This window comes from Physeter macrocephalus, chromosome 20 (genome assembly GCF_002837175.3).
Source record: "Physeter macrocephalus isolate SW-GA chromosome 20, ASM283717v5, whole genome shotgun sequence".
Classification (NCBI taxonomy): Eukaryota; Metazoa; Chordata; class Mammalia; order Artiodactyla; family Physeteridae; genus Physeter; species Physeter macrocephalus.
The window spans coordinates 41054906-41079348 of record NC_041233.1 but is presented as its reverse complement, the minus strand read 5'-3'; the positions used below and the strand labels follow the sequence as shown (position 1 = coordinate 41079348).

At 33.3% G+C, this 24443-nt stretch overlaps 1 long non-coding RNA gene across 1 annotated transcript in view; it reads left to right on the top strand.

The window, feature by feature from the left end:
- Nucleotides 1-24443, top strand: part of LOC129391659 (uncharacterized) — a 411011-nt gene that overhangs the window by 217768 nt on the left and 168800 nt on the right. The gene's annotated exons all lie outside the window — the stretch shown is intronic.

Sequence of the window (24443 nt, the reverse complement as noted above, 5' to 3'; positions counted from 1 at the left end):
CATTGGCCCAGCTGCTCTGCAGCATGTGGGATCTTTCCAGACCAGGGATCGAACCCGTGTCCTCTGCATTGGCAGGCGGACCCCCAACCACTGCACCACTAGGGAAGTCCCTCCATCTTTTTCTTAATCTTGGTCTTAGACTCTAAGCAATTCAAAATAATTGACCACAGTGAGGTGAATAAGGCACTTGTAAGGACACAAAATTTAAGGCGGCACCAAAACACTCTGCAATCAAGATGAATAATATTTTAATGCAATATTTTAAAATATCAATATTAATGTAAAAATTACAGAATACAACAAAACATCAAATTTTTAAATAAAGAGAGGATCCATCATAAAACATCCTACTTATCCCAGAATGTTTCATGCTTCCATCTTGACAAAGACCACTATCCTTCCTTTGGCAGATAAGGAATAATTATCAAGAGGTGCTTGAGGAGGGTAGGGAGGTTTTTCTTTGGTCCCAACCTTGTTTTTACTAAATCCTTCACCTCCTCATCTCTCCCTTATTAACTTCAGCTTAGTGTGTAAATTTAGCTTTCCTGACTATGCCCTAGCAGGCTTGACATTTACAGAAATTTCAAACATTAGAGGATTCAGACCTTAGGCAAACGAAATCCCTCTTAGAAAACTATGATTTATGCTTTTCCTGTTTTCAAATAGCCACTGTTGGACTAAGCTTGTTTGTTTCTTAGAGAACATGCTCCAATATCCTGATTATTTATTACCAACATTTTAACGCGGCAGCTTCTTGGACACATGGTCTGAGATTAAATCCGTGCTCCAAAAGCCTCCCTTTAACTGTTTTGGTACAGTAAAATGAGGATTGATAGGTTCCATGTATTGTGGATAAAAGTTTTGTTTTTTCTATTTTCTTTTCTTGCCTTTACTCAATCAAGTTCAGATTTCTAATGGAATTGGATGATTTCTAAAATTATCCTACTCACAATTCCAAGTTCTATAAGAATTTATAATGTTCTTGGTTGAGAAAAACAGCAAGCAAAGTCAATCTGGCTTACCAATAAGGAGGATTTATTTTCTCACATAAATATAAATTCCAGAGATATGGAGACCTTCAGACTCAAGGTAGCATGACTTAGCTATTTAATAATAACATGAAAAATACATTTTTCCCATATCTCACTCCTTCCAACTACAGTTTGGCTTCTTCCTAAAGATAACTTCCTTTATAGTCACAGAAGTGTTCCCAGTCACAACTGAGAATGATTGATTCCCAGTTCATACCCAGAAGAAGTGGAGTCATTTCTGATCCAGCATTCTAAGCATAGGAGGCCAAAGTCTCAATCCTATTGGACTAACTTAGGTCACATGACCATTTCTAAACCAATAACTGTGAAAAATAAAATAAAAGGTACTGATTGGGTTAGGCTATCAGAACCCACCTAAGGAGCTGCAATATTTTACTTTTCCTTGAAATATTGGAACTGCATGAAGGAGAATCAGATACCTTAACAAAAATCTGGCTACACTTATAATGATGGAAGAAAAAATGGATTCTAGATATCTAACCTTAATTTACCAATGGGCATAGCCTAAATTAATTAGAAGAATACATTTTAATAATCAATTGAAGACAAGATATACAGCTTTATTGTTCAGTGTAAAGAGAAGAAGAACAACGAAAAAAAGGATAGACAAAGTCTGATAAGCAGTTTGAGCTCAGAAAATAATCATGTATTAGTGGTGCTTCCATTAATCTGTGGGTGTATATGTCATTTTGCCCATAGAGAAAGGCCAGGGTAATTATTTATCTTTAGATTCTTAACATTTTTGTGTCACGGACTCCTTTAGCAGTCTGGTGTATCTTATAAGTCCATTACAGAGTGGTTTATTTTTTAATTAAAACAAATCCCATAAGATTACCAAAAACCCAATTACATTTAAATTGAAATACAAGGGATCTGTGGATTCTAGGTAAGAACCCCTGATAAAGCAGCAATTCTCATTGTTGGTTAGAATTAGAATCACCTAGGCAGCATTAAAAAAAAAAAAAAAAGCTAAGGAATCACTCTAGGTAGATTACATCAGAATCTCTAGATACTGCTACAAGCAGTTTTTTAAAAAAAGATTATCAAATGATTCTAAAGTGCAGTCATAGCTGAGAACCACTGAGCTACAGCAGTATTTTTCAAACTTAATGCGCATATGAATTACCTGAGCATTATGATAAAACACATAATCTGATAAAATGGGTTTGGGATGGAGCCTGGAATTCTGTATTTCTAACTAGCTCTCAGGTAATACCAATGTTCCTGGTCCATGGAGAACATTTGTTCTAATAAAAAGGCCAAGTAATCATTGACTTTATTGCAGTGAATCTTTTTCACCAATTTATCCGTATCTAAATGCAGAACCATGTAATCTGGCCATATTTAGGAAGTGCTTCTTTTTCTGTTATGCTTATTTTTATTTTACCTTTTTTTTTACCTTACCATGCTTATGCACATATAGTTCAGTAAAATAAAAATAAAATTTTCACTTGCTGAGTTTCTCTGCTGATGATTACTTTTGTTCATTTCATTTATGATTATTGCAAAAAAAATAGTTTTGTGTGTGGGTAAAGGAATTGATTGTTAAAAAATGATCCCCTTTGTAGGATCCTCTTGTTAAATAGAGAACTTGATCAACATTATAAACCAACCAGAACTAACAGATTTGTGTAACATACTCTACTAAAAATCAAAATATATATTTTTCTCAAGTGAATATGCTAGAACATATGTTAGGCTACAAAACAAGTCTCAACAAATGTAAAAAATTGCAATCATACAAAATATCTTCTCCAACAACAATGGAATGAGCCTAGAAATTAATAACAGAATGAAAAACAGACTTTTTCACAAATATGTAGAAATTAAACAACACACTCCAAAATAACTTACCAACAGTGAGTCTAAAAGGAAATCATAAGGAAAATTAGAAAATGCTTTATAAAAAATGATCCCCTTTGTAGGATCCTCTTGTTAAATAGAGAACTTGATCAACATTATAAACCAACCAGAACTAACAGATTTGTATAACATACTCTACTAAAAATCAAAATACATATTTTTCTCAAGTGAATATGCTAGAACATATGTTAGGCTACAAAACAAGTCTCAACAAATGTAAAAAATTGCAATCATACAAAATATCTTCTCCAACAACAATGGAATGAGCCTAGAAATTAATAACAGAATGAAAAACAGACTTTTTCACAAATGTGTAGAAATTAAAACAACACACTCCAAAATAACCAACAGTGAGTCTAAAAGGAAATCATAAGGAAAATTAGAAAATGCTTTAAGATGAATGAAACAAAATCACAACATAATGGCTATCATGGAATGTAATGAAAGCAGTGCTAGAAGGAAATTTATAGCTTTAAAGAACTACGATAAAAGAGAAGAAAGATCTCAATAAAATAACTTTACACTTTAGAAACTAGAAAAAAAAGAGCAAACTTAACCCAAAGTCAGGAGAAGAAAATGAGTAACAAATATTAGAGTGGAGATAAGTTAAATACCAAATAGAAAAAGAAAAAGAATCAGTGAAAGCAACAGCTGGTTGAAATGATTAACAGAATAGACAAACTGTAGTTAGACTGACTAAGAAAAAAAGAGAAAATACTCAACCAAAAATCAGAAAAACTGGAGATAAGACTACTAATGTGACAGAAATAGCAAAGATTATAAAGGAATATCGTGTACAATCATTTGCCAGCAAATTATGTAACCTAGATGCAATGGACAAACTCCTAAACACACACAAATTACCAAAACTGACTCAAGGAGAAATAGAAAATCTGAACAGATTTGTATCAAGTACAGATTATATCAGTAATAAAAAATAACTGAACAACAACAAAAAAGTCGGGGACAAGATGGCTTCACTGATGAATTCTACCAAACCTTCAAAGAAGAATCAACACTAAATTTTCTTAAACTCTTCCAAACAGTAGAAGAAGGTTGAACATTTTCTAACTCTATGAATCCAGCATTACCTTGATAACAAAGACAGATAAAGATGTCACAAGAAAAGAATTACAGACATTATCCTTTATGAATATAGAAGTAAAAATTCTCAACAAAAAGTATCAAACTGCATCCATTTCCTCTGCCACAATTCTAGTCTAGGAGCTGTCCTCTCTAGACAAAGTAATTTAACAGTTTCAAAACTGGTTTCTCTGCATCTATCACTGCCATCTTCAAAACATTCCCCATAGTGCATCCAAAATCTATATCTGTTCAAGTTACTCCCATGCATAAAATTCTCCAAGAATTACAAAGTACAAAGTACAAAATCCTTACTTTAATGGATAGGACCTTATATGATGTGGTCTCCACCGACCAGATTTCTATGGAATCACTTTTCCACTTCCTCTCCACTCTCCTCTTTATTCCCCCTCAAAAGTACTTTCTACTGAAATGTTTGTTCTAATATTCTAGGTTTCACATATTCTAAGAACAATTATTAGGCAAAGTTCACTGTCAGTCAACAGGGACTCTAACCTTACTGCATAAATACTTCTCTCTACTTCTAGAGAGAAGACTAAACCCCAGAAGCCACACATTATTTCACTTGTTACACAGCAAACATTTTCTTTAAACAAATATTCAGCAGCTAAGAAGAAAACTTGAAAGTGCAGTAAAATTACTTTTATTTGTAGAAATCTACTATAAGAATCTATAAGCAATTTATTAATTTAGTCAACATCAGTAGTCCTTGCTGTGCGTCTATTCTTTGCCAGAATAAAAACCACCACTCTTTGAAGGTCTACCGTATACCAGCCACTCTGTTCAATATTTTACATAGATTTTTTTCAGTTAATACTTACAATAGTCAAATGAAATAAATATTATCATCCCCATAACTGACAGGTGAAACATAGTGAATACAGAACTCAAATTCTGATTCTAGGTCTTTTATCAAGACTTTTTCTTTCTTCCCAATTGAGTAAATTCCTTTCCTCTGTATGGATTATTACATTATCATGAACCTAAACGACTTCAGCTCTTTTTTTAATATCAGTATCGTTATAGCAGTTGAGCACTGTCTCATAACTTCCCTGTATCCTCCCACTCTCACTGTACCTAGAGAATGATGTCCATCTCTGTTGATCCTTAGGCTAGGTACTGTGTTTTGAGAGTGAATCTTGCCAAATATTTCAGTAAAATGTGTATTCCTGTATGAGTGACGATTTCCTAGCTGGAGCATTAATTTGCTGTTCTATAGACAGCCAAAAGCTCAATAACAGCTTAAAAAGTTGCTATAAAGACTTAACTAGATCTCTGCCAAGAAGAGTACTTTTGTCCCAAATTTTTCTTCTTGTAATCAAATAGAGTGAGGCAAATATATTCTTCTGTTTGTCCTTTCTGCTCATCTTCTTCTTGTCCATATATATATTTATCTCTCTCCTAATCAATGTTGAAAAATATTCTGGAATCTATAAATTATTATATTAATTAAAAATTCTACCCAAGTATCATTGCTATTATTTGCATCCATTTATTTCATTTATTCCATATTTTTAGAATTCACATTTCTCTCACTTAACATACATATCTGAGTATAATGTTATTAGGAACTGGATCCTTAAATACAAAAAAAAAAGAAATTATTGTCTTACTGTTAGGAACATGCACTCAGAGGGCCTATCTTTGTATTCCCTGTAATGGACTTTAATAAATAAATGGCCTTTATTTATTCTTTCTTGGCCTCTCTTTATGAGCACATTCAGAGTTCATTACTTATATTATCCTGTGATTTAGTCAGATATTCTAAAATAGAGTATTTAATTATTTCTTATTTATTAGGGATTAATCTACATTTAATAATGATTGTGAAATTTTTTTCTACTTTCACAAAATATTGATCAGTACAGATATTTTTCACTCCACATATCTGAGATTCACTTGGTACATTAATTCATTAATGACTCCTCCTAAAGGTAATAACAAAATAAATCATCTGGGACTGTCAAAGATATTTTATATCACCGCTTATACTTTGTCCTCATATTTATCTCAGAATTTCCTAAAGTTTCATACTTTCATGCATTTAATTGTTTTGTTGGTAGAATTTATATAATCAATAAATATTATTGATTATCAATTAAATGCTCAAAGAAGGGGGGTAAAAAATAATTAGATTGAAAAGTTTAACATTAAAAATAGTATATGATTTTAATTGCATAAAACATTTTATTTCATTAAAAATGAATTGGGAAGATGTTTTTGAACTCAAATTTCTCAGTCCCCAAATAACCCAAGTAAGATATTTTTAACTGATTAGGGCATAGGCATTCAACAACTAAAAGAATTCAAGTACTACTAAATTGCTAGTTTGAAAAAACAGAACAGACTCAAAGTTAAAATCAGATATCCTGGGTACAAGTAACAAAGCTGTAATTCTGTAGGTATGTGAATATGTGCAAGTTATTTAATGCTTTTAATACTCAATTTTTCCATCTGAAAATAGGAACTGATACCTATGGTATCTAATTCCATGACTAATGAAAAGATTCAACCTAAAATACTCATATAAGTGATTTTTAACCAAGACATTAGTACACAGGTATAAATGTTACAAAAGTGTTCTTTAAATATGAATACAATATGAAAATATTTTAGCATTACCACAAAAATTCTTGAAAGTATCTGACATTTTTGTGGGGGCATCCTATGTGTTAGGTCCACTTTATACTATATAAATCTAATAATTTTCATGTGGTGGGATTCTAGACAGTTCTTATCCACTGTAACAGAGAATAATGATCTTACCAATTCTGTCATTCATCTGTAGCTATATTCATCAATTTATTAAATAAACATTTATTGAGCACCTTCTGTATCAGGCTTTTAAGTATAGCTTTTAAGTAAGAAAAAATAGTGACATGGTCTCTCCTCTCATGAAACTGTATTTAAGGCTGTATAAATTTAAACATATTTCATATATTTAAGGGTTAAATTATCCAACTCAACAAATAGTATAGGATGCTCATTAAGTCACTAATTTCCAATTTGTCCCACACAACCTTTTTATGGCAAGTACAGCAAGAGCAGTACTAACTGATCTAAAGTTCAACCTCTCTTTCTTTAGCAATAATCCTGAGGAAGTATGAGATTGTTAAGAGTTAGGAAGTGAAAAGGAATAAGAGAAAAAAGTAAAGGACTTGGATAATATATAAACAAGGTAAATAACTCAATCTTAGAAACTTAACTTGAAATAAATAATTTTATTTTAGCCAAATAAGAAAGAAACACAATATTATTTAACATCTAGTACCTCCTACATTTCAAGCACCTCCTATACATATATTATCTTATTTTAAACCTTGTAACAATATTGAATTAAATATTATTACACTTGTTTTATTGTGGGAAATCTGAAGGTTAGAAAGATTAAACTAAAACAAAACTAAAAAGCTATAACTTTTTCTGATTCCAAATCCTAATATATATCCTCTAAAACACTTATCTAGTCATCAATAAGATAATACATACACCACAACCCCCCCCAACAAATGTGTGTGTCTGTGTGATAAAGAATCTATGCCTTTTAATTTTAGTCTCATGACCCATACACAATTTCTTGCATGTTAACCAGTTACAGTTATAACAAGAAAAAGAGTTAACAGCCGACAGTAAAAAAATAATTTTTCCTCTATTTTTAAACATAATTGATTTAACTGAATTTTATATCATTTAATTTTTAACAATGGCTGTGTTTAATTACTGGTTTGCAAAAGTCCTGAGAATTTAATAATTGGCTTTTATAAGTCCATATGACATGGAGTCTGCACATGGCTATGACCTTAACGTACCCTTAACTGGCTTTCCTCCCTTCCATGTCTCACTTCCCTAGTTTGTCACTCTGTGCTTCGTGACAACACATCGCATATAAACTATAAACTATGTGCCTAAATCTTGGCTTCAGTGTCTACTTTAAGGTTAACCCAAACTGGGCAGAGTCCAAGAAATCTTTAGCACATACCAGAATTTTAGATTTTTCTCTATGAAAATTACCTGAGAGACAGCTATTCTATGGTGCCAATAAGAAATATGATAATAATAATACTAATAATATTAATAGCTAGTATTTATAAGAGTGAGTACTCTATGCCAAGCACTGAGCCAAACTCCTTACATAGCTTTGGTCCCCAGACAAACCATATGAGATAAGAGCTATTATTACCCCTATTTTACAGGTGAGAAAATTGAGACTTAAGAGTCATGAAATTATGTGTCGGAAGTTATGAAGTTAGCAAGTGGCTAACTCCATTTTGGTTATTTAGTTCTGATAGGTAGAAGGCATGTCATTAGCAAGGGCAAAGGTTAGTTATTTATGGATTGGGAAGGAAGTGATTTTAGCATTTTCACTTTCCTCGAGCAAATATATTAGCTAGGTTGGAGCGTCTTCTATGTACACAGCATTTGTCTATGCTCTGTGGTAGAAACTGTAAAGTTATTGCATGCTATGTAGAATAAAGTTAACTAATGACAAAGAAAAGGGAAAGATTCTTCTAGCAATTGGGATTTTAGTGTAAAAATATGACCAAAATTTGGATAGATAAAGGAAGCAAAATGTAGGAGTGGTAGTATCTGGAGGTACAGTCAGAACAAAGCAATCGAGGCCACAAGAAAATTGACATAGTCTATGAAACAGTGGTTCAAGACCCACAGCTGGCCCACTTAACATGCTATTTGAACAAAGAAAATATGATTTTTGCCACTCTTCAACTATGTAATAAGCAGATTTATTCTTGAAGTATACTATTTTTCTATATTTAATTCTTGTTAGGACAGCATTGATTTTAACGTACACTGTTTTTTTATGTACTATTAAAAAAAAAATAAAAAGAAACACTAAATATGACACAACTTTTTAAAAAATCTCATCAATGATAAGATACATATAGATTGTTAGAGATGTTAAAGTATAAGAAAAGTGTTTTTTATAAATAGTGGAATATGGAATCTGAATTATAACATCTTAAAAGTCTTTGGTTACTCTCATCACTCATATTCAACCTTTTACTGGAAGTCTCAGCTAATACAATAAGACCAGCAAAGGAAAGTAAAGGTGTAGAGATAGGGAAGGAAGAAGTAAAACTGTTTTTATTCACAGATGACATAATTATCTATGTAGAAAATTCCAAGAATCCACCTAAAAACCAAAAAACCTCCTGGAACTAATAGGAAATGATAGCAAGGTTGCAGGATACAAGGTTAGTATACAATAGCCAATAGCCTTCTTATATACCATCAATTAACAACTGGAATTGGAAATTAAAAACACAATACTACTTACATTAGCACCAAAAAAAGAAATACAGTCGAGCCTTGAACAATGCAGGTTTGAATTGTGCAGGTCCACTTACATGGGGATTTTTTTCAATAGTAATATTACAGTACTACATGATCTGTGATTGGTTAAATCTGCAGTTGCAGAACCGCATGTATGGAGGACCAACAATAAGTTTTATGCAGATTTTTGACCGCATGGAAGGTCGGCATTCCTAATGCCTGCATTGTTCAAAGGTCAGTTGTACTTGTATAAATTAAACAAAATCTGTACAAGACCTATATGAACAAAACTACAAACTTTAATGAAAGATATCAAAGAAGATCTTAAAATTGGAGACATATTCTATGTACATGAAAAGGAAGATTCAATATTGAGTCTTTCATCAAGATATCAGTTCTTTCCAGCTTTATAAATTCAATGCAATTTATTTTATGGATATTGACAAACATTCTAAAATGTATATGGAAGGCAAAAGACAGGGAACAGACAACACAATATTGAAGAACAAAGTCCAAGGACAGACACTACCCAACTTCAAGACTTAGTATAAAGTGACAATAATCAAGTCAATGCAGTATTGGTGGAAGAGTAACCAAATAGATAAATGGGACAGAATAAAGGGTTTAGAGATAGATTCATACAACTGTAGTCAGCTGATCTTTGACAAACCAACAAAGGCAATGGAGTGGAGGAAGGATAGTCTTTTCAACAAGTGGTACTGCAACAAATGGACATCCACATGCAAAAAAAAAAAAAAAAAAAAGAATCGAGACATTGTTATTACACTGTTGACATGATTTCTAAATTGATTATATACCTAAATGTAAAACACAAAACTATGAAACTCCTAGAAGATAACACTGAAAAATTTAGTTAACCTTGGGATTCATGATGACTTTTTAGATAAAACAATAAACCATGATTCATGAAAGAAAAAATGGATAAGTTGGATATCATTAAAATGAAATACTTCTGTTATGCAAAATACATTGTTAAGAGAATGAAAGGTCAAGCGCCCAGACTGTGAAAAAGTCTTTGCCAAACATATATCTGATAAAGAACTGTTATCCAAAATGTATGAAAACTCTGAAAAATCAACAATAAGAAAAGAAACAAAAACATTTATAAATGGGCAAAAGACTATACTTCGTTTTTAAAAATAACATTAAAAAATGGACAAAAGATATGAACAGACCTTCAGGAATGTTCAGGTAGAGTTAATCAGAGAGTGGTCTAATAAAAACTATTTTCTGCAATGATATTAGAGGCAAGATAAGCCTTCTCTTAAAACTTGATACCATAATGATAACAAGTCGAGTTTGGGTAATTTAATTCTTAGCAGTATTTTACATGCCTTTTCTTTCCATTTTTCAAATTTAGTTTTAAGTTGCATAACCAAAATGATTAAGATTCAACTGAAAAGAGTAAAATTATAACCAGGATATTTTTTAAGCTAAAGCATTTAGATGCTCAAATGTGCTTGAAGAAAGAAACTGTACTCATGAATCTGTTTTTTCTTATGTCTTGGAAAAAAAGTTTTCCGAAAAAACTTGAAATTGGTTTCCGAAGGCGGTAAAGTAGATAACATTTATCCAGTGACAAGGAGAATAGTTCTCTGAATGTTTTCAAACCCATTTTTCCAAACAATTTTAGTGTTCTGCTTTGTTCATGGTTATAGTTACATTGTTTTGCTATCTCCAGGTAGAGGAAAGTTATAACATTCTAAACCCCAGAATTGCATCATCTTTGAAGATGAAAGATTCTTATGAAAGAATGTTGTTTAAAGATATCTTTTGGTTATGCGATACTGAAGGGAGAAGCCAACAAAGTATTAAACATAATCTAATCTTTCAACAAAGCTGTTTTAGAAATGAACAGATTATAATATGCTGTATCTTTTAGCTAATCAGATATATTACAAGAAATAACCTTCCCCCATAGAAATTCTACAACTTCTATGTGAACAATAGGAACATTTTATACATATATACTGTATATATATTATATATATATTCATATCTCTTTTAGCAAGTGCATTCATTAACTTGGACATGCAGGGTTGAAATTTAAAGAGATCTTTCTTTGCTACACCAGAGAGTCTGTTCATAAATTTTCATATTTTGGTAGATCTTTGATCAAATTCACTAATGAATGACATCTTTTATCATGTTAGATAATTTCAGAAGGATTATTAACTCATCTAAATAATAAAATATCAGAATCTGAAAAAAATAGTATTTGAGGGGAACTAGAGAATAACTACTTTAACTTCTAGTTAAACTTCTGGCTTAGCATATCTCTATGAACAGGTCATCTACTGGCTCCATTTAATAACAAGAAATTCATGGCACTGCAATAGCCCCATTCCATATTTAGTTACTTCCAATTATGAATTTTCTTTTACACTGATGCAAACTCTGCATCTTGCAGCTTTCACCTATTGGTCCTAATGTTAATTTCAGATTGAACTGAAATAAGTCTCTGGAAAATCTTGGCAAAATGACTAAAACTTTTCCATAAGGGTGTTTCTGAGTCTTAGAGTCCTAGAAAAATGCTATCCAGGTCCATTTCTTTGCCTTCCTTAGAGACTGAGTTTTCCAGGATAAAATAATGTTGTTTCTTCATGCATTTTAAACTTAGCTGATGAGCTTTGCAGTAGATAATTGAAGAGAAAAATTGTTGAAGTCTATAAATAAATGTATCTACTTGAGCATTGTGCCAAGTTGGTTGTTTGAGGCTATCTTTTTTTCCATTTAAAAATAATAATTAAAGGGCTTCCCTGGTGGCGCAGTGGTTGCGCGTCCGCCTTCCGATGCAGGGGGGCCGGGTTCGCACCCCGGTCTAGGAGGATCCCGCGTGCCGCGGAGCGGCTGGGCCCGTGAGCCATGGCCGCTGGGCCTGCGCGTCCGGAGCCTGTGCTCCGCAACGGGAGAGGCCGCAGCAGAGGGAGGCCCGCATACCACACACACACACACAAAAAATAATAATAATAATAATTAAAAATAATTTTAATGATGTCTCACAGCAATTTTATTTTATTTTGCAAGCATACATGTACAGTTTAATTCATGATTAGGTAACAAATGCTTATGTTACGGACACACAGGTCATGAACTTGAACATTGACAGCATCTGAAAACATTTAGAGCTTTACTGTTTAAAGCGTCTGCTTTGGAGTAAGAGTGGAGTAATTGTATACCTCCTCTACAATATGTTATAGTGACCATATTTCTAGATTTAGCCTTCCATAGGGCCTAGTATACTCACTACCTTGTACATGTAGGCTCTTGATATATATGGCTGAATCAATGATTTTTGTTTTTTGTTTTGTTTTAAATACTCTGAGACTCCATTTGATTTAAATTTTTGTACCCTCAATATCCCTTTCTTTAAAACATCAGTTTTATGATTAAATGCCAGATACAGTACATCTCTAAGAGTGCAGTCTCTAGAATTTTGGCAAATTTATATCTAAAGACAATTTATCAAACATTTTTTAGTATAAGAATTATCTGCAGAGCTCTTTCAGAATGTGCAAATCTGAATACTCTCCTCAGTAGATTTAAAGCTGGTCCTACAAATACACATTTTGAAAAAGCACCTCAGGTGATTTGGGTGTTCGTGCCAGCAGACTACAGTTTGAGAAACAATTTCTTTTTTTTTTTTTTTTTTTTTTTTGCGATGCGCGGGCCTCTCACTTTTGTGGCCTCTCCAGTTGCGGAGCACAGGCTCCGGACGCGCAGGCTCAGCGGCCACGGCTCACGGGCCCAGCCGCTCCGCGGCATGTGGGATCTTCCCGGACCGGGGCACGAACCCATGTCCCCTGCATCGGCAGGCGGACTCTCAACCACTGCGCCACCAGGGAAGCCCGAGAAACAATTTCTGAAGGTTTTCTAATGCCTTTCAGGATATAGTAAAAAATTAAAGCTATTTCTTCTAAAATTTCACAATAACCTAATTAGAAAATTAATGATTAATTAAATACAGAGCTGAGTAATTTTTAATCATTAAACATACATATGGTCTATATTTGTTCAGATTCTTTGGAAATGAGTACATTTTAAATTAATATTTTATTATTATTTAAAATTAGGAATTGTAAATATTTTAAAATGAGAACAACAAATACTCTAAATTGACAATTTAAATGTGCTGTTTTACAGAGGTTAAAGAAATAAGTGAAATCTAAACAGTGGTATAGTTCTCACATATTATACTTTGTCTTTATTTCTCCCTTTAATGACTTTGAAAACCTATGTGTGCCATAGACATTTGAGATGACTAACAGTTTCCTATTGATGCTCTCTTGTTTCTCATTTGGGTCCTGAAAATGTTGAAGCCTGGAGTGCCCCCACAGTCCAAGGGTTCAAAAAGTTTTCAAAACCTTGAACCATTCAAACTTTTCTAGCACTCTTGGAATTTGGCATTGGCAGTTTCCTGTTTGAACCCCATGTCAACCACTAATTAGCTATGTCCTCAAGCATATAATTTAACTGACTAATCCTCAGTTTTGTCAAGTGTGGAAAGCTGATGATAATAGCTCCTGTTTCTTGCGGTCACAGTGATAATATACTTAAGTGCCCAATAGAGCATATGGAGCACATGAGACATTTATTATTAAACGTCTTATTGTTACACATATACTCTCTGGATCTGTTGCTGAATGGGGCATGAGTACAATGGCAAGGGTGAAGTTATGGTATGGAAATTGAATGGAGAAAGTCTGTCATTCTTCCTGTACTAGGTTTTAATAACTTTCTCTTTTCAATCTGTGCCACTAATTTGTATTTTATAGAAGGTTTTTGATCTTCACATTTGTTTTTCCAGTTTCCTTGATTTTTTGGAGGTTTAGTTCCTTAGGAATTTTAAATATGAATGGTAGCATACAGAATCTTTTTTTTTCCTAAATCCTACAGTACACACCAATATTTTAAAATCATGTTCTGGTAACCCTTGGGTAAATGCATATGTACTTCATATATTCTTTATTGATTTAAGAATATTTCTTGTAGGGACCACAAATTGTTTGGCCTTAAAAACTATTTTCATATGAAAAGTTGGGACTACTAGATGAGCCATAATAAAAACTGCTTTTTTCCCCTTAACTCTGTGATATAATATAACCCAGATGGAAGTAGTAACCAGATTTTATGCATGTCTTTTCCCAATCTCATTACCATCATGTTCCTCACAGGATCCCTTTTAGTACAATGACATTCAGATTCTGAAATCAGTTTTTTGTGATAGCTTCACTTCTTGCTGTTGTTCTGGTACAGAAACATGCTATAGTGGCCTCCCAACACTCTTTGTTGTTACATCTTTCTTTCCTGCACTAGGGCTCCAGGAACTTTGTGTTTCAGCCTGTCTGCCTTGATATTTATGAATTCACAGGTACTTGGGATGGGTGATAGTTGACTCATTTGACTGAGAAGTAAACTAGATATAGATTTAAAATCTTCAGGAAAAAAAATAGTGCAATAGGAAATGCATGAGAGATTTACATGCTTAGTCTCTTCTACTTTAATTTTAAAAATTAGAAAAAGTCATTATGTCTTTGAACCTCTGTTTTTTTATTCTTTTAAATTAGAAGTTAAAAAGGGTTTCTTAAAGGGTTAATTCAGTTCAGCCTCTTCAGTGGCAACCGCTAAAAATTACTGAGAGTTTGTTATATGCCATGTGCCATTCTAAGTGTTCATTGTTCATTTTCTCTTTGAGGCTAACAAATCGCATAATTTGCCCAAAGTCACCCAATTAGTATGTCCTGAAGCTTGGGTTTGAAAGTAGGCTTGTTTAACTCTAAAGCAATTATCTAATGTGTTTATGCCATTATGCCACGCAGTGGAGTTTGGAGAATGATATTTAGAGATGGAAAAAAAACTGTCTCTGGGGCTTCCCTGCTGGCGCAGTGGTTGGGAGTCCGCCTGCCGATGCAAGGGATACGGGTTCGTGCCCCGGTCCGGGAGGATCCCGCGTGCCGCGGAGCGGCTGGGCCCGTGGGCCGTGGCCGCTGAGCCTGCGCTTCCTGAGCCTGTGCTCCGCAGCGGGAGAGGCCGAAGCGGTGAGAGGCCCGCGTACAGAAAAAAAACAAAAAAAACAAAAAACTGTCTCTGGTCGCTCAACACTCACAATTGAGTGAAGTACCTTCTGACTTCAAAATCTATTGGCTAGACAACTTTTCTCTTATAGTTAAGATGTGATATTTTTAAATCAGAAGAAAAGAATTTTCAAAATTACAAGAGAAAATGGAAGCTTTAGGAAGTCTTTTGAAAAATCAAAATCAGTTACAAAGAAAACACTTTATAGAAACTTTTAATGGGCTAATTCATTCAATGTTTACTCTATCACATAATTATACTGCATAACAATCCATAATGTATAAAGTACACAAGCCTAAAGCTTTCCAAATCTTATTAGTTCACTTAGTTCTTAATACGTGAGCTCACAATTACCTCAGACCCTCAAAAAGTTAAATACTCTTAAAAACCCCAATGTGTAACTATTTTTAAAATCTTCCACCAAATCTATTTAAAATTCAAAATAATTTAAAATAATTTTTCCCATACTTAGAGTTGTAGTTTTCTAGAGTTCTGTACTCTAGCCAATAATTCTGCCATACGAACTTTAGTTATGACCACAGAAGAGAAAAAATGTGTACAAATGTTTTCAAAATAATTGCCCAAAGTCACCCAATTAGTATGCCCAAAATAAAAATGTGAAGAAAGATTTTAATATAGAGAAAAGCCCCATTCTGTTTTGTAATTGAATATTTGTTTTATTATATTTCATTGTATTGGTTCATTGTCTGCACTAAGAGATGGTTATTCTCTAAAAAAGTAATCTTTCACCAAGAATTAGAAATTAAAAATGATTGGAAGTACAATATAATAGAATAAACAAATTCATCATCAGGGGAACTGAAATGGATTTTGGTTTTCCACAAATAAGTCTTCACTTCTTGTCACAGCTGATCTGCTAGAAGGTCCTGTACAATCATGCAAATATATCTGAAAACATTACCTTATACATGGTCGTTATCACTAGGAGACATGATTAACTTAACGTACTATCATATTATAACTAATGAGTCAAATGAGGTGTACATGAATACTAATCTGAGTTAATTTTGCTATTATTTGAAACAGAAGAAACAAAACAGTATGAGTATAATTTTGTTAAAACAGAAAAATATGCTTTTTAAAATTAATATAAATACTTTTCAAATGATAATTTTCCATTGCTGAAATAATGGAAAATAATATGATTTCCATATGCTTTCTCCATATTTTAAATAAAAGCATGTGGTACAACTAAAAGAAAAAAGAGCCTACATGTTTTCTTGCATGTGTTGTATGTGTGTGTTAATACATCTAATGTGTTTTACTACAGGTGCGCTGATTTTGTTTAATTTTCCTACATCAATAAATGTTTTTTCCACTTTTTCTTTATTTTTTACTTTGTAAGTACAAACATGATACATGTTTTCATATAAAGTTTGAAAAATATATACTTAAATTCAAATTTAAATTCATTAGAATTATATACAATTAAATACTCAGTTACACTAGTGACATTTCAAAGATTCAGTAGGTATGTGACTATTGTGTCCACTGTAATGGACAGTGCAGATATAGAACATTCCATCATTGCAGAAATTTCTATCAGACAGTGCAATCTGAAACCATTTTTAGTGTCTACACAATATCCCATTGTTGGATATTGTTGTGGTATCATAATTACTTAAGTATTCCTCTATTGCTATATTTTTGCAGTGCTTACAGGTTGATTTTTTGTTTGTTTTTGTTGACGTAGCTGTAGTTGTGGTTCTTATTTTATTATTAGAAATAATGCTATAATGCATTATACATAACTTTTTTACAGAATGGGGCTTTTCTCTATATTAAAATCTTTCCAGTGATTGAATAACATCAGAGACTTGCTAGGTTTGATAATCTATGAAAAATTTATAGCCTGTTCTGTGATTTGACAACAACATTTTTTTCCTTTGTATAAGACTCCCCCTTGATTGCAATGTTTTCCATCTCTGATGCTGCTTTGGGTATAGGTTTTCAGTAATGTCCATATTTGTAGACTTATGAATAAACTTTTTGATAAACAGCTGGGCTATAAAGAGTTGTTGTGAGTTATTTTTGGCATTGTTAATTGAGAGTTAAAATTTTAGGCCCAAATCATTATCATGTTTTCCTAAAGCAACAGAGAAAAGCCTGTGACCAGGCTATTTTAAGGAAGAGTTGAATATAAGATAATCCACATGATTTCCATCTCCTTTTGCACACTTTCAAGGCCACAGAAATGAAAAATTACATTCTTTGGAGAGAGCTAAGTATCTTCAGAATTTCCCAGAACCTATATTCTTAAAAAATATATACAAAATTCTATCCTTCCATCAACTTTATGTACCTTAACTGGCTAAATAATGTTCACTAGCCAAAAGTATCTTACTTTAAAAAACTGAGGCAAAGGAAAATCATTGAAAGTTATGTGAAAAAAAAATATTTTTAAGTATTACCTGGTGCATTTCAACATGCTCATTCTTTGTGCATATGTTTTTCCTCAGGCTCTAGGAGCAAAATCCAACCACCCACCTTCAGTGCCTCAAGAAAAAAGTGACAAAAACGCTAAAAGCTTTTGAGATTCAAAACAGAATTTTGAAGAACATGGCAACACTTTTGAGAGAAAACACATTTCAAAGTCTGAGCATCATGGGCTAATTTTCTATCTTAATAACTAGAAGGAGAAGAATATGTGATCTGATTCTTTTCACCTTCCTCCCTCTAAAGCATAAATATGTGAAATTAAATAAATATTCTATAAGCCTGGGAAAGTGAAAAAAAGAGTATAAAGGAAGCAAAGCGATAAATTAGGACTCTGAGGTATGACTCTGTAGAGGAAATCTTCACCCTGCCCACTGCTCAGATTATGTCCTGGTGAGGAGATATAATACAACTCCCACACAGTTTAAAGATTCTGACATATTAGTTAGAACCCTGCCCTGCTTCCCAAGTAGTTTCACAGGCATTTACTGGAGACATTTATGGAATGAATTGTATCTAAACTGAGATTAACAGAGGCAGCCAACAAAGTTTCTCTTGTTTCCAGAAATGCATGAGGGAACAGCTGAATTTTCCTAGGCTTCCAGGATGTTTACAGATATTAGAAAAGACCAGTCAGCAGACCTGAACATATTGTAGAGCTGTGACAAGAAGGCAGTTGGTTTATACAGATCAATATTTAGATCTTTCAGAGGATAGCAATGTGGAGGGCAGCAAGAGAACCAGACTGGAAGATGTACACATCTCAGGATATAATGCCACTGACAGACACCAACAGTTGGTCAGACATGCAGCTAATACTATGACAATATAGATGCCACCCAAGCAACAATGAATGAGGAGGAAAGGAACAGCCTTTAAGAAGTACATTTAAACTTAACCTAAACTATTTGACCTGGCATAAACCTAGATTAGTCACATCAGGCAGAAAAGGCATAAAATACTAAATTCAATACTGAATTTATTTTTGAGGTTACTTTTTTTAAGGTTACATTTTTTTGTTGCATACTTAAATACAAAGTTTGAAATTTCCTAGAGAAATCATGTGTTAACTTTATTCTTACTAGAAGTGGCCTTAGAAATTAATCCAGCCTTCTCATTTAACCTATCAGGAGACCTGGAAAGGTTGTCTCCCAAAGTACGTACCCAAGTAATAAGGGGCAGAGCTAGAGCCAGAATCCTTTGTCCTGCTTTCCTGTTCTTCCTGCTACATCTTACCGCCTCTCCATTACTATTAAAGTATCATTTATGAATGTACTGTGTATTTTGACAGATGACTGTCAATAATATGTCATTCTTGCCTTTAAGGGATATTCAAAAGTTGCAATGTGTTAGGAGTAACTTTTGCCTCTGGGTTTGCTGGAGGCAAATAAAGGCCATTTTTATTATTAACTCAACTCAAAGCAATTATTCCTTTAAAAATCACCTTTGAAGATCTTATTGCCAACCTGTTTATTATGTGTTAAAATTAGGTAGGAAAATCACTGCCTTCAACTCAAATTTATGTGGAGCTCATCTGACTTAAGTTTATCTTGTAAAGTATGACATTATTATAAGAGAAATATACTGCAATTAGAAAGAAATTGTATACTACATATTTTTCTTCTTTATTTGTAATGTAAATGCTTTATAAAGCATCTACTTCAAATCTTGGCTTTCAAATGATTGCTCCCAGCAGGAGGGAATAAAAGCCGTTTTTTATTTCCTCTGAATTTTTGTAACAATATTGTCTTGTTTTAAAAACATAGACATGGAAATATACAAAATATCTTTTGAGTTCAGTTTTTTGTTTTGTGTTTGAACTTTATGTCATTCTAATTTTGGTAATGCTACTGAAGTTTTCTGTTTATGAAACTTCATATATTTGTAGGTTGAGAGACTACTTCAATCCATTTTTCCTACCATTTTTAATGTGTATTGAAGGAAAAAAATTATACAATTGGTTAAAACATACCATGAAACGACTGTATGCAGTTTATAACAGACATGTTTTAAATATCAAGACCCTAATTTCAACCTAATTGGTTGAAATTAAAAAGATGCGAAAGTATATACAATGTAAAAACAAAACAAAACAAAACAAAGCTGATGTGGATAAAGTATAAATGCATTCCAAAGGCCAGCTCTTTTCTATGTAATGTTGGCAACAGATACAGCAAAATATAAAGCAAAATTTCATAAGTGGAGGGAAAAGATATCAGGACTTCTGTAGTGTTCATAGATATCATTTTTTTGTAGTGGTTAACTGAAATTTAAAATGAGTTTGGAGCATGTGTAGATCATTTAAATTCTTGGTAGTTTTGAAATATCTTTATAAGTGTAAGATTGGTGCACATGCAGCTGCATGAAAGATAAGGACATAGGGGTTACATTTTTGTGTGTGCCTATGTTAAATACCTGAAAATTTAATTTATATGGATTTTACTTCACATTAAAAGTATGGTACTAAACATTGTTTCTTAGCATTGAAATAAACACCTGTAGCTTATATGATGTTGGAATGGTTTAAAGGTTAGTTTTATAAACTACTTTTAAAATAAAGTATGCTAAAACAAAACAAAACAAAATAAAACAGGGCAAAACAAAACAAAATTGCCACAGAGAAAACTCCAGAACAAGATGATTTTACTAATGAATACTGCCAATTATTTAAGGAAGAAATAATTCATTAAAAAAACAGAGTAGAGAAAGCCGGAGAACATCTCAACTTATTTAATGACACCAACATTACCTTGATGTTACAATCTGAAATAAACATTACAAGAAAGTAAAATCACAAGTCAGTACATTTCATCAACATAGATGAAAATAAACATGTAAATTAAGCATTAGCAAATCAAAACACAGTATACACAAAGGAAAATACATCATGATTCTGGAATTCATTCTGTAAATGTAAAATTGGATTAATGTTTGAAAATTATTTAGCATAAGTTACCACATTAATTAAAGGAGAGAAACCCTAGGATCATCTCAACAAATTAATTTGATAAAAATTCACCATCGTTTCATGATAAAAACTGTCAACAAACTATCAATTGAAAAAAACTTACCTGGACTTCCCTGGTGGCGCAGTGGTTAAGAATCCGCCAGCCAGTATGGGGAACACGGGTGCGATCCCTGGTCCAGGAAGATCCCACATGCTGCAGAGCAACTAAGCCCGTGCACCACATCTACTGAGCCTGCACTCTAGAGCCAGCAAGCCACAACTACTGAGCCTGTGTGCTTTAACTACTGAAACCTGCACGCCTAGAACACGTGTTCCACAATAAGAGAAACCCCCGCAATGAGAAGCCTGTGCACTACAACGAAGAGTAGCCCCTGCTCACCGCTACTAGAGAAAGCCCGAGCACAGCAATGAAGACCCAATGCAGTCAAAAATAAATAAATAAATAAATAAATTTATAAAAACAAAAGAAAAAACTTACCTAATCTTAAAAAGTATATATAAAATAAAAAGTACAACTAAAATCATTCTGAATGGTGAAATATTGAATATTCTTCCCTTAAGTTACAAGATAAGGATGTCCAATATCTCCACTTCTCTTCAACAGTGTCATGGAAGTGTTAATGCTAAAGCAATAAGGCAAAAAAAAGAAATAAAAGTTATAAAGATTGAAAGGAAAAAATGAAAACTGCTGTTAATTGTAGGTCAACATTATTGCATATGTAAAATATATCAAAGGATGTATAAACAGTCTACTGGAATGAATAAGTCAACTTAGCAGTAATGCCGGATGCAAGGTCAACATTAATAAGAGTGTGTTTCTCTATATTAGCATTGGGAAATTAGAAAATAAAATTTAAAAATAAAATACTTAAACATAGAATGCATATGAACAAATCAATCAAAAGTTATACAGAATCATATCCATTGCTAAAACCCTATTCTTCTGCCTTGAGTAGGGCAATAAGTTTTGAAATGATCAGTAGGCTTTGCTCTCCTTTTTACAGTTTTTGTCTGTGTGGCTCTTTTAAAAAGTTGTATTAGCTTCCAATAGCCACTGTAATAAATAACTGAAAATTTGGTGGCTTTAAACAGCCACATTTATTCTCCTTTGGTTCTGGAGGTAAAAAGTTTAACATCAGTTTCACTGGGTCCAAATTAAAGTATCAGCAGGACTGAACCTTCTCCAGAGGCTCTAGGGGAGAATGTTTCTGCTTTTTCCACTTGGAAAGCTGCATTTCTTGCATTCCTTGGCTCAAGGTCTCTTCCTTCATCTTTAAAACCAGCCACAGAGCATCTTGTTTTAGTGGTTACGTTGACTTATTTTTCTGTGACAACTCTCCCTCTGTCTCCCTTGTCATAACCTAATATTCTCTCTGCCTGGAAGAATTTTCTCATTTGATTCCTTTACTTCATTCAGTTCTCTACTCAAATGTCACATCAATAGGGTAGGGTAATCAGTATAGTAATATGTTTTACCCCTTTCTATAACCTTATATTGCTAAAATTTCTTTCATAGAATTAATCAGTGTACCTGGTATTATATAAGACACACTAATCTGAAATTCCTACATGATATATACTTTACATCTGGGACATTCAGTAAGGTTTAGGATAGCAACCACTAAATCAAACATATTAACACTTCTTAGTGACATATATGAATAGACACACTAAGGCTGACAAATAAAGATTATAAAGAGGTTTGTATCAGCTCAGGCAGATACAGTTCAGTTTTGCCAGACAATAAGTTATGAGAAGATTTTCAGTTTTCAGAGATTTTTTATTTGAGAAATTTGGATATGGGATTTTAGAATTATATCATGTATTTATTTGTTTATTCTGTCTGCCCTCACCAAAATGTAAACCACATGACAGAAGGAGTTTCCTGTTTTGCTTCTGTTATATCCCCAGCCTGGAACAGTACCTGGAGCAGTAGGTATTCAATAGATGTGTTGAGAATTAGGTTCTGCGCCCACCTTGGTGCTGGGGTCCGGGTTGGAGCAGCAGCCGAGGGTGAGGCTGCCGGACAGGCATTACTCATGGAAATATTTATGGCTCCCAATTTATATAATTACAAAAACAAACAACAAAAAAAATCTGAGAACTGTTTAATTTCTTTATATATGTATTGGATCATAAATAGCTAAGGCCTTGGTTTACCCAGGCTCAGTGGTATGAATATCTCAAGCAATCACAAGCACCCATATATTTGTAAAGAAAAGATTTTTTAAAATTGCAAATATTCCACGAAGCCTGGAAAATATAATTTCTTCACTTATGTGATAATATTCACGTGATAACCAGAAAATAAAACATCATTCTTGTGAATAGGAATTCCATAATAGTTACGCATTTAAAATACATTCGGGGAATGATGATTTTTTTTTAATTAAAAAAATTTTTTTTTCATTTTTGGCTGCGTTAGGTCTTCGTGGCTGCGCACAGGCTTTCTCTAGTTGTGGAGAGCGAGGGCTACTCTTCACTGCAGTGCGCGGGTTTCTCATTGCAGTGGCTTCTCTTGTTGCGGAGCATGGGCTCTAGGCGCGGGCTTCAGTAGTTGTGGCTCGTGGTCTCTAGAGTGCAGGCTCAGTAGTTGTGGCGCACGGACTTAGTTGCTCCATGGCACGTGGGATCTTTCTGGACCAGGACTCAAACCAGTGTCCCCCGCATTGGCAGGTGGATTCCTAACCACAGTGCCACCAGAGAAGCCCCAGAATGATGATCTTTGAAGAGAAGACTGTGTCCAGTTTATGTGGGGAAAAAAGAGAAAAGGCAACTTAATAAGGGAAAACTACAACCTCTCAGTGTAAAAAAATACGAGAAACAGAGATCAAGCTAATATACACATAAACCATAGTGGCCTATTTGGCAATAGAAAATAGTAAAGATATAATAAAAAAACATTTGCTTATAGCCCATTTAAAAGATACTTCATAAAAGGGAAAGTCTCTGTTTTCATGATAGTGTTTTGAATGAGGTCTTATTGAAATTCTTCTAGATAGGAATTATAGCTAAATCATCCTGGAATAAAAAAGCTATTTGGAAGTCATTTTCTTAAATTGTGGCAATTTATATATAATAAAATTCATCCCTTTTAGGGGTATAATTTGGTGAATTTTAAGAAATTTGTATAGTCATAAATCAAGATTTATAATATTTTTAACACAGCAAAAAATTTCCATGTCTCTTTGTAATCAATCCCTCTCCCCTGCTCCTATCCTCAGGTCCTGACAATGGTTAATCTGTTTTTATACCTGTAATTTTGCTTTTCAGGAATGCAAAATACAGTATGCTAATTCTGTCTTCTTTCACTTAACATAAATTGGTTATGTTATATTGGTTCACTTATCCTTTTTATTGCTGAACAGTGTCCCATTATATGAATACACCACAATTGTCTATGTATTCAACAGATGACGGACACTGGGGTTTTTGCCAAATTTTGGCCATTATAAATGAAGATATGAATAGTCATGACAGGTCTTTGTGCTGACTTAAGTTTTTCATTTCTTTTGACTAATGCTTAGAAATGAAAGTTCTGAGTCATATGGTAAGTATATATATATAACTTTATTTGAAGAAGAAAAAAATACCTGCCAAACTGCCAGAAA